General features: G+C 48.0%; 1 protein-coding gene across 1 annotated transcript in view; it reads right to left on the bottom strand.

Moving 5' to 3' along the window:
• The window catches only part of FAM163B (family with sequence similarity 163 member B), a 57,875-nt gene extending 46,292 nt beyond the window's left edge, over positions 1-11,583 (bottom strand). Inside the window, exon 1 of the mRNA XM_073313996.2 lies at positions 11,099-11,583. The gene's annotated coding sequence lies outside the window, so the exon portion shown is untranslated. The remainder of the gene's footprint in view (positions 1-11,098) is intronic.
• Between the last annotated feature and the right edge of the window lie 270 nt (positions 11,584-11,853).

An 11,853-nucleotide genomic window follows, 5' to 3' on the forward strand; every position in this document is an offset into this window, starting at 1 on the left:
AAATCAGGAGTACTTCTGCTGAAGTCAGTGGTGTTAAATGAGTGCAAAGTTAGGCAGGCAACAGGAAAATCAGGCAGGGACTGTTTGCTTTTAACAGGTTTGCACAAATTACGTTTGGCGTCTCCTGGAACTGGGGGTGAGAGCATGGATGCTATTCCCAGCACTGGCCAGAGGGTTCACCTAGGACTTAGCATGTTTGGCATTTCCTGCCCTCCAGTGCAGAGCAACATGCTTGAGTTTGGGTTCTGCGCGGTGCTGAATGCTATGTGAGGTGCTGAGTGCCCTCTGGGTCTCCTCTGGCCCTTGAGAGAGGAGGGCCCGCAGCACCATCAAGGAATGAACCCATAGCTTAAGCCAACCTTCATTTTCCAAGAATGCCTCACTGAATTGGGCTCCTCTTCCTGTTGCCATCAACGGGGATGGGAGTTTTGAAAATGACTTCAATGACCGCAGGATCACTCACTGGGTTTCTAACACAGAGCAGTCACCTGACAGGCTTTTAGAAAATCCTTTAAATTGGGCGTACATCCGAATGGGAAACAATTTAACTGCTGCACACTGTTCCTCCATTAGACAAACAGATTTTTGTGTACCCTCAAGGGAAGCTGCCTCCCCATGACTGGGTTTCCCCCCTTTCTTGTTTGTACATAGAGAGCAATCTCAGAGAAAACCCACAGGGAAAGACAAAAGTTTGGAACATGTCCCCGATCTCTATTTGGTCTAATAATAATAACAAGCCCAACAGAAAACCCAAATCAACGCTTAATACCTATGTACTCCCATGCTCATACCCACAGCATTCCTGAGGATCCATTTATTCCCTGCATCACACCAATAATCTTTCCAATTTAGGAAGATTAGAAAGAGCTCCCTTTGCAGCCTTTTATTTCAAGTCCTTCATTAGCCAGAGAGAACAAGGTTGAACAAAATAAGATATGCCCGTCTACTCACGTCCTTTGTGCTGCATTCCTGCAACTCCCACCCATGCTGGCTTGCAGAAAGAGACTGGAACAGATCCTGGATCTCTCACATGCTCAACCAGTAGGCCATCATTAAAGCAGCCAAGGTACCAGCGGGAGTATTCTAAAGCCCATAGTGCAGCTGAGTCTTTGGCCACCTTGGCATCATAGGAGTGGTCCTAGACTTCCTTTACACAGACTCTCTCTCTATTTAACATACACATTTGTTATTAACAAACAACCTTGCTCCCAGTAATAATACAGGGGCTATTGTATTGCCAGTGATTTCTATTGCTGAAAGTTAAAGTGAGTCAACTTGCATCAGTATTTTCTATCTAGGGAAACGTTTCTGACAGCACCTTTTGCAAGGGCTGCCCATCAGCGTGAATATTCAGTTTCCAAAAGCACAATAAACCTTTACGAAGATCATCCTTTCCGTATTGCAAATGATGTGATCACTGAGGGACGGCAAAACTTGCCACTAGGGGGACATGGTGATTTTAACAGTTTTATTACAGCTGATATTCTACTGGGGACGACAGCCCGAGCGGTCACTGTACTGGTTGTTTCAACAGTCATAGGACCGAACCCATTCCAGCTGTATCGGCCTCAGCCCTGGACCACCTGGCAGTGATTCTGCCATGCCACCACCATTCTCTTTCAAGGCATGGGTTGGCTGGGGCAGCTTCAGCATGTGCTGGAAGTGCCACGAGATCTCTGCTGGCAGAGGCTGCACTGGGGACCCCAGGAATCAATGCACTTTTGGAGCTGTGGCCTCCTGGTGGAAGGAGGCCAGCAACCACTCCTGGGGTCTGCTCTGAAAACCAAAACCCGAGGGTGAGGGTATGTAAAACCAAATGTCAGATCACCCTAGCTTGGCCATTAGGGAGATGGGAAAAACCAGGAGCACTTTCTCTCAGTCCTGCTAAGCTTTGGCGGTTCTGTCAGTATTCTCAGAACAGCAGTTCCAACAGAAGCCAAGGCCCCATTGTGCAAGGTGCTGTGCATATAACAGTCCCTGCCCCAAAGATCTTATAGTCTCACTAGCAAGACAAGCAAAGGGTGTGAGAAAGGAAGCATTATTATCCCCATTTTAGTGATAGGTCACTGAGGCACCGAGAGATTAAACTGACGTCCCCAAGGTCAGAGACAAAGTCTGCGGCAGAGGCTGGAACTGGACTAAATCCAGATCCCAAGTGAGATCTAATGGAACCCAGAGGCAAACTACCACTGCAAAACCAAAACACCTTTCCTGCACTGGGAATGCTTAAAAAGGCAAAGAGAGGAAATTGGGGTTAAAGAGAAGGGCAGTGATGTCATTTTCCTCACAGGTTTCAGAGTAGCAGCCCTGTTAGTCTGTATCCGCAAAAAGAAAAGGAGGCCTTGTGGCACCTTAGAGACTGACAAATTTATTTGAGCATAAGCTTTCATGAGCTACAGGAATGCATCCGATGAAGTGAGCTGTAGCTCACGAAAGCTTATGCTCAAATAAATTTGTTAGTGTCTACGGTGACCCAAGTCCTCCTTTTCTATTTTCCTCACAGAAAATCTTCCCTTTTGGATGGTTGGTTCAGTATAACTGCAACTGCAAGTTGTACACTTCAGTGCACAGGTTTGGGAACTAGAATGGTACTTGGGGACTTGAATGCACTTCACTTCAAACTGAGGAACGATAAACTTGTTCCATTGTAAACACAACAAACAGCAACCTCAATTAAGTTAATGCACCATCTTTTATTATAGTACTTAACGCTTGTTTCTACTGTGAATGGCACCCATTTTCAAGTCTTTATATCTCAAGAAATTCTGATCTGCTTTAGCCCTGTAGGCCATTGGTTAAGAGTCAAAGGGAGATAAATGCTTTGGGATTTGGTACTATGCTTCTGCATTCTTCTGAGAATTTCGGGGCACATACGTTATCCAGCAATCTGTATATTTACCTTTCCTTCGGCAAGTGAGCTCCCTTTCACTAATTCTGACAGGTTTCAGAGTAACAGCCGTGTTAGTCTGTATTCGCAAAAAGAAAAGGAGGACTTGTGGCACCTTAGAGACTAACCAATTTATTTGAGCATGAGCTTTCGTGAGCTCATGCTCAAATAAATTGGTTAGTCTCTAAGGTGCCACAAGTACTCCTTTTCTTTTCACTAATTCTGATATCCCTCTGAGCTCCCTTTGGGTAGTACCATTCTTCTCAAACAGTCCCAGATTTGAGACGAATAAGGCAATCAGATTCTGTCCCTTGCCAATATAAATGGAACAGGCAACATTAAAGCGTCAGTTTCTTGGTCATTAAAATCAAATCTAAACAGAATGACATGGTCTTCGGGCAGTCATCTGGCCAAGCCACTTCAGATCATTCTCTATATTAATGTATTAAATGGTATAAGAGCTCTTTCTCCCCAATTCACTCGGGAAAGTAATCTCAGTTTTACTTTTTTTCTCGATATGCCCAGCACTTACAGTGTTCTTCAGATAATGAGCTACTGTAGCTCCGGCTTTTTTGATGAACCTGTAACTCATGAACAGTCTTTGACTCCCTATTTAGAATCTAGCAATTCAGAGGGCCTTGTCTCCTACGCATCAAAGAGATGATCTGTGGTCATCCACTTCAAAGATGAGCCAATTATCATGGATTTAGAGGAAATTTGAGACCACACAGCAAACTCCCACTTGCTTTTCAAATGAGACCTATTGTTTAAGGGTGAGGGCCTCTAAGGGTTGTCTCGCTGCCTAAATGCTTGAGATCAGACCATAGTTAATGAACCACGCAAGAGAGAGGTACCCTGTAGCCAGGCAAAATCCAAGCAGCCAAAAGAGGCCACCCTGAGTACGCAGAAATAAACCTGTAGGCTGTGTAGGGTAAGAATCAGCATTTTCCGAAAGCCAGGCCCACAGCTAGAGTGAATCAGCATTGCTCCATTGGGCAACAGAGCTATGCTCCTTTACACCTGCTGAGGGTCTGGCTTTATAAATCGGATACAGGCTTTGTGACACCACCAGCATTTCAACAACCAAATCTTAAAATGGAGTATTTATTGGTGGGTGGCAGCAGGGGTGGATTAGGGTTTTGTGGGGCCCCTGAGCCAGAGCAAGTGGGGGACCTCCCTACCCCTTCCGCCTGCAGTCCCCCTGCCCCTCGCTGATTGCTGCTGCTGGGGAAATGGGGTCGGGGTGCGGAGGCTTGCCCCACTCCACCCTCCTGGCTGCCAGGGAGCGTGGGGTCAGGGCACAGGGGCTTGCCATGCTCTGCCTGCCTGGTGCTCTGGCCGGGGTACAGTGGCCTGCCCCTGCACCCTGACCCCACTCCCTGTCTGGAGTGCTGGGCAGGTGGAATGGGGCAAGCCCTTGTGCTCCGATCCCACTCCCCGGCTGGAGCGCTGGGTGGAGCGGGGCAAGGCCTTCCACCCTGATCCAGCTGAAGTGCCAGGTGGGTGGAATGGGGCAAGCTCCCATACCCCGACCCCACTCCCCGGCAGGAGTGCTGGGCAGACAGAGCAGATCGGGGCACGGGGGCACCCATTTTTACGGGGCACCCCAATAGGCCTGGGTCCCTGGGTCTGGGCCCTGTTGGCCCAGTGGCTAATCCACCACCGGGTCGCAGAATACTCAGGTAAGCTAGGAACCCTGTTTGGACGCAGATAACTCTGCCAGCCTAGCAGAGTGATAGACACCCCCAACTGACAAGTCCAGACCAGTCCTTAGACATAGAGGCAAAACTGCTGTAATAGGCAGGCAAACGTGGCACTATTTCATACTGTTCTCAACTGCATGAAATTACAAATGGACCTGGTCTGGCTCACCCTCCCACCAGGATAAACCAGGAGTAATTTCACTGAAGGCCATGGAGCTATATTGGTGTGATGCTGGTGTAGGTGATGCCAGAATCAAATCCCTACTCTTCTGCAGAATTTGGGAAACATTTTGGCATCTGGATCAAGGAAGAAGCCTTGTTTTTGAAAATATTCCTTCCACCCCCCCCGCCCTATTTTGTGAATGGAGATTATTAAAGTTGCATTCATTGAACTGGGAGTGGTGAAAAATTAAACAAACCAATAACCCAATGGAGGCACTGGGAGCAAAACATCGGTGGTATATCTCGAAAACTTACCTCATCTAAATGATCCACTGGTGCCTTCTGGCATTAAACTCTATGAGTCTATGATCCGAGCCTGGAGATTTGTCAGCGTTATGGACGCTCACTGTGACATTGTCTGACTAACCTGGCTCAGCGGGAGATCTAATCCTTCCTCTCTCTCAGGAGTAGTAGGAAGTGGTAAAGCAATCCAACTCAAAAAAGAGATGTTTGTCTCCTCAAACCTCGTATTCTGGGGACAAAATCAGATAAAGGGCTCCCTGCACATGCTACAGGTCTTAGAAGATTCCTATGACCTCTGTGGTATCTCTGACTCAAGAGAGGAATATGTCTTGTCATATGTCTGCCTCCAGTTGTTACTCCAGCTGAAAGTGTGATCGCTAGTGGTTAGAGAGGGGACTGGACTTCAGGACTCCTGGTTCCTGTTCACTGCCTGAAAATCTAGGCAAGTCTCTTAACCTCAGGGGCCCACAATTTCCCTATCCGTAAAATAAGGTTAATAATCAGGGAATTATAGGGCTGGAAGGGACCTCAAGAGGTCCTCTAGTCCAGCCCCTCACGCTGAGGGAGGATTAAGTATAATATTTACTTCCTTCTAGGATTTTGCGAGGCCTACTTAACATTTCTAAAGTGCTGTGAGAGCCTTAAGTGAGAGCTGCTACTGTATCCGAGTGCAGAGCATTAGCAGAATTGTGTTTCTTGCCTTAACACACTGATTCTAGTATTACTGTGCTGCCTGCAATATCCGAGGAGTCTTTTCACGCTTGGACCCTGGACAGACTCCACTCTGTCCCTCAATATGTCCGAGAGCAGCACGTTCCCTTTCAGAATTATATGAACCTGCCTGTGGGCTGATCCAACCATCACTGAAGTAAATGAAAAACTTCCCTTGACTTCCATGCTACTTGGATCAGGCCCTTGGTCTGGCTAATGCTGGCTGCAGCTTTCCCTTGGGTTTCTAATGACTCTTTTCTGAAGTGTACTTTAAAAAAGCAATTATCGCCTTGCCATTAAGGCTCTCCCCTCTGCATGGGCGGATCACTTGATAGGAGTCTCTGAAAATAACCTTCAAACAATAGATCCCCGTCTTGTTTACTGAACATTTCTGAACTCGACAGTAATGCATCCAGATGTCATCTGTGCATACTGTGGGCCTAACTATTTCTGGAAAGACACCCAGGGCAAGTTGGATATTGTCAGATGTTGTTGTAGATGGAGTGTGACAAGATTCTGTCTCCTTGATAAAAGCTGTGGAGCAGAGAAGGAAGTCGGAGCTTGTCACAAGGAGGAAGAGCCCTTTACGCAATCCTGTGCTGACCAAATGTGTCACCATATCATTCCAGCTTAGAAGCTGTCTGTACATCTCTAGTCTGATTGTAGGACTGTACACAAGGGCTCCACTCTTCATCTTGGAATCAATCAGCATGTTACCAAGCAAACAAAGGTGTTGATCCTGCTGGAAAGGGTTTGGCAGGTTCTGCTGACACTCTGTCACAGGGGACTCTTTACCCAGCTGCGTATCAGGAATGTGGGGGTGGCACTGAAGAGAGAGCAGCCCAGGAGCTAAACAGCCCTCAGGGAGGAACCATGGGAACAGGCAGGGCTTGGGGCAGGGCGGGGTGGGGGGGAAATTAGGCTACTTCTGTGTTGTTTCATTTCGAAACGAAACCAAACCCAAGGACGGGGATAAGTTCTCAACCCCCCCCCCGCCCCCACCATTTGCGTGATCTGATTGGAGTTGGGTGGGGGAAAACCACCTATTCATACACACAGAACAGGATAGAGAAAAAACCCAGAAAACCATTCAAAATAAAAACTCTGAAAAGCAAGAGACAACGGCATCGGATCCACGAGAGTAAATAAACAGCTTCCCCCTCAGCCTGAGTCATCCTTCTTCTATCTTCATGGTATTCACTCTTTACAGTGAGCATGATTCGATGCCCCTTTGAGAGGAACTGCAGGCAAGAAAACCCACGTAACATGCTGAGAAATGGAGGAAGGAGAAGTATGTGATACCATGACCCTAACCAGGCAAAAGTCCCCCAGGAGTGCAGGGGCAGGGCTGCCAATTACACAGAGCTTTACACCAACTCAAGTAAGAAAATAGTATGCACGAAAATGTAGGGAGGGTGGGGAAGCAAAATCCAACTGACTTTTACTCCCAAGCACAAAAATCCCAGCCCGAACACAAAGCTTACTAAAAGCCACAAAGCCTAGAAACTGTGGGGTACTGAAACCTGTGTCATAATTGCAGGCTGTCACTTTCATTTGTAAGGGGCTTTCTGGTCCTGCATGCATGCTAGGAGGCTCTGTAGAGAAGCCTGAGATCGGAATCTGTCTGGAGACAGCTGGCCTAGAGTAAGATTGAGTGAGTTGTACACTCGCTGTATTAGGGAGCAGTCTGTTTTGTCTCTCTCTGGTTTTAGGTTTGTGTGTTATTGTTCTGAATTTTAAGGAATAACGTAGCATTAGGTTGCAGCCTTCTAGGAAAAGTATTTGTTTTTATCTAACTTCTGTGTTTGTATGCCATGAACATAAAGAAATCAAGCAACATTTACCTGAACTGGTTTTGTCTACCTCTTCCTGGAATCCACCTTCTCAGTACTGAAGCTCTAAGTAAGAATACACTCATAACAAGGAGCCACAGCTCCAAAAAGACCACAGTAAAGTCCAAATGAGGAACAATCAATGTAGCAGGAAGAGAGATGAGAACACTGACCCTGCCAAACAAGGCAGCAGCTCAGCAATAGGCAAAGTGCTGTCAGGCATCACTTTCAGTTTGGTGGATCTTGCAGGGCTGTGTGGATTAGCCTATGTGATCTCTAGATGGTCCCTTCTCCAGCACGTGGCCCTAATCACATGTTGTCTTCTTCTGGAGCCTGCCCTCGTGATTCTGACAATATACAGCTCTTGCACGCCACTGGACTCTCTCTTTAGCAGTGCATGTCATCCCGCCCCTGGTCATCACCTTGATAACTGTGTGGTCTGCTAAAAATGTTTAACCTTCCTAATGGCCAGGAGGAGAAGCTAGTGGGCCTGAAACCAGTATTGGCATGTCATTTTCTCAGGAAACCTTTCAGAGAGCAAGGGGCGGAAAAGAATGTTTTTTGGGGGGCGGGGGGGTCCTGATGTCTCTCAGTCATCTCGGGCAATCTGATCACTTCTGTGCTATTGCAATGATTCCATTGCTTTAGAGGTTCCTGTGGCCCGCTTGTAAGTTCCTTATCTTCAGAACTTGTACAGCACAGGCTCTGCAAGACAGGTTTCCCTGCCCTGCCCAATGTACCTCAGCCCTGGTCTACACTACGAGTTTAGGTCGGATTTAGCAGCGTAGTGTAGACCTACCCTCAGTCTCAGTCTGGAGAGACCACCCCATACAGTGTGGACGAGAGTTTGGTCTACACGAATCACTGAATCCCAGGTCTCTCTGCTGAAATGTATTGCTTTAATACATTTCCCCCCCTCAGTCAGAGGGTAAAGACATACCACACTTATCTGCCAGGAGGGAAAAGCAATAAACAAGGAAACAGAACAAAATGTGAGCAAAATACATGCCACATGCGTACTCATCTCACGACACACACACACACCCTGTCACCCACCCTTTCTTAAAGATTTAAGAAGTTGCATCTTTAAAAGCCAAATCTCCCAGGACGCCAGCCACCTACATGCCGCTATTGACTGTATCATTATCTGTGACACTGTTATGAGGGTATGGCACAATGTAGCAAGTCATAGCTATTTATCAATATGACATTGTTGCCTGTCAGCAATTTATAGCCAAATGCGAAGACCAGGGGTTTGAGTCTGTGCTCAGTTATGTAGGAATGACTTCGATTAACCTGAAGTCAGCAGCAAAACTGCCTCATGGAGGCAGGATGGGACCATAAGTATTTAGGGTCAAATTTTCAAAAGTGCCCAAGGGTCAGATATAGAAAGGCATTTAGCTGCCCGGTGGAACTTACAAAGAATCTAAGCAGGTTAGGTATAGATGCTTTTGTGCATCCTGCTCGGTGCCTCTCTACATCTTTAGGCACACAGACACCTTTGAAAATCTGGCCCAGGTCCTTTAGGAGCCTAAGTCGCACTGAAAATCAGAGTCACTTACGCACTTTGGAAAAAGTTACTCTGTCTGTAAACTTCTGAGGGTAGAGACCTTGGGCTAGATTCTGGTCTCAGAACCACTGGAGTTTTGGGTGGAGGGTTGCAACTGATTAACAGAATTGGACCCAATGACAGGAATGATTCAGAATGCTTAATTTAAATGCCAACGTGAACCAAAATGAAGCCTAGTTAATAATCACAGCAGCTGTTAACTTTTGGACATGAGTAGGCAACACACTAAGGAACTAATTTTATTTATACTCTGAATTCATGGCTGAGAAAACACAAAGAGACAAGTGCATTGTTGCTGTTTCCCCCTTTTTTCCCTCATGCCCCCCAAATCAGCAAATATATAAAGTGATTGCTTTGTGAAAGTGATCAATCTATATCCCACCTACCAGTCCTCATCCTCAAAGGAAACCTGCACAACACTTTCAAAAGATGAGCCTGGCAGCTAGGGTGAGCAGAGGTCCCGATTTTATAGGGATAGCCCAGATATTTGGGGCTTTTTCTTATATAGGTGCCTATTATTCCCTGCCCCCATCCCGATTTTTCACACTTTCTATCTGGTCACCCTACTGGCAGTTTAAATGCATAACTTTTCTAGACACTGAAAAATCCTGATTTTAATAGAGACACTGGATTCATGCCTCATTACAACAATCTGTAACCCTCTAACCCCCTTTTTATCCTATGACTACAGGGGAGTTAATGGGTCACTTAACCTTCAGTGGTCCCTTGGAATATGTGTTAAGGACTTATGCTAAACTATCTGTTTCACCCCTGAGTACATTTCCCAAGCCTGTAGAAGAGCTCTGTGTAGCTCAAAAGCATGTCTGGGTTACCAACAGAAGTTGGTCCAATAAAAGATAATACCTCACCCACCTGGTCTGTCTTGTTATTGTTAGTCAAACATGCTTAGAAAAGACGGATACTGGAGCCATCACCTTTCTTGCATCCAGCTCTGTATTTCTCTGTCATATTAAACTTATGTCCTTTGATTGCAGTTCTCTGACCTGTTTCTCCACTTGGGAGCAGTGAAGTTTGTTTATCTTAATATCTTGGGTTTGGGACAATCTATAGAAACCCATGTGAATGCACCTGAGAGTTTCCCCAGGCATCCAGAGATGGAGCTCTACCTGGGGACAAATGCTTTGCCTGAGTGGGTGGTTCCTACTGGAGTGCCCTGGCAGATCGCTGTCCGGCGAGTGAGAAAAATTCAACTTCAGATCCACTCTGACTCCTGCAGCTGTCACTAAAGAGTATGAGAGAGGGAGAGCTAGCCCCAGAGTAGCTAATAATGGGACCTGTGTACTTATATAGCGGGTTTCCCTCCTGCCACCCAGAGAGCCGATTTAATGACCCTGCATTTTACAAAAACAACAAAAACCATGTTGAGCTTCCCGATTTTTTAATTCATTCCGCTCTCGGGGGTGGGATGGGGGAGGATTCACCAGTTTCCTTGACACGGGCTGAGCAGGCATAGTGTACAATCCTTTCTCCCTTGTCCCTATTCAATCCATTCAACATCAGGGGACTCCCCTCACCAACCTCCTTGCTGTTCACAACTGTATTGCAACAAGGCTAGAGTCTCCCCACTACCATCCCTGCATGTACTCCGTCAAGCCTTGTGGATTAGGGGTCAAATCTAAAGGAGTCCACAGTAGCAGCATCACTCCCTCCGCTGGCATTAGAGCTGTTTAAAAGAGGAGGGAGCAAAAACAGGTTTGGATGGAGGAAGAGGTGTGGGGGGAGTGCTCGGGGGTGGGGTGGGGGCCAGAGAATGAGAAGTAGTATGGAAAGAAAATACTGTAAGGGCAAATGACCACGGAGAAGGATGAGGTGTGGATAGGGGTGGAGAGAGAAGGGCACCCAAAGGGAGCAGATGATTTGGTTGCAAATCAAAGAGCCTTTGCAATTCCCCCCCCCCCCCAACTCTTACCTTTCAACATTGGAATTGTGCCTTGATCTCTTTCAGGCGAGGACCTCCCTTCGCAAAGCCTCCAGCTTGGAGAGCATCAATGCAACCACCAAATAACTAGAAAACAAAACAACCTAACTGCACGCGAGTCGTCCCGAAGACGGTGGTTTTAATTGGGGGGAGGGGGGGCACGCTCGCTCGCTCGCTCGCTCCCCGCCCAGGCGCTGCTACCAGCGGCAGGTCCCGCCAATCAGACCAAGGCCATGGTGGCTACGGAGCATGGCGCCCTCCTCTACTCCCGGCGAAGTTCCGAGGGGAGCGCGCCGGGGGCTGCGTGAAAAGAAACGCGTGTAAACAAAACAAAAACAACCCGCCCTGGACGAGCAGCCGCGGAGGCGCTGCCGCGGCTGCTGCTCCCCGTGGTGCTGAGGAGGAGGAGGAGGGAGGGAGGAGGATGCTCCCCGTGGTGCTGATGCTGGAGGACGTTCGCTGCCGCCTGAGCGCTAGTCCCGGGCATGGAGAGCGGAGCTGCAGGCGCGCGCGGCCCCTGGCTGGCGCGCGCCAGCCCAGTCCCCGGGGCTGGGGGGAGACACAAGGCGCACGCGCTGGGGGGCTGCAAGCGCGGGGGAGCTGGAGTAAGCCCGGTCTGCTCCGGCGCCCCTCCCCCCTGCCACCTGTGCAAAGGGAGCAGCAGGATCCCCTGGCTCCAAGGACGGTGCTGGCTTGTGCTAAGTGCAAGGGGGCGAGCTGGGGGTGGGGGGAGGGCGCTAGGGAAA

Source organism: Lepidochelys kempii, chromosome 16 (genome assembly GCF_965140285.1).
Source record: "Lepidochelys kempii isolate rLepKem1 chromosome 16, rLepKem1.hap1, whole genome shotgun sequence".
Lineage (NCBI taxonomy): Eukaryota > Metazoa > Chordata > Testudines > Cheloniidae > Lepidochelys > Lepidochelys kempii.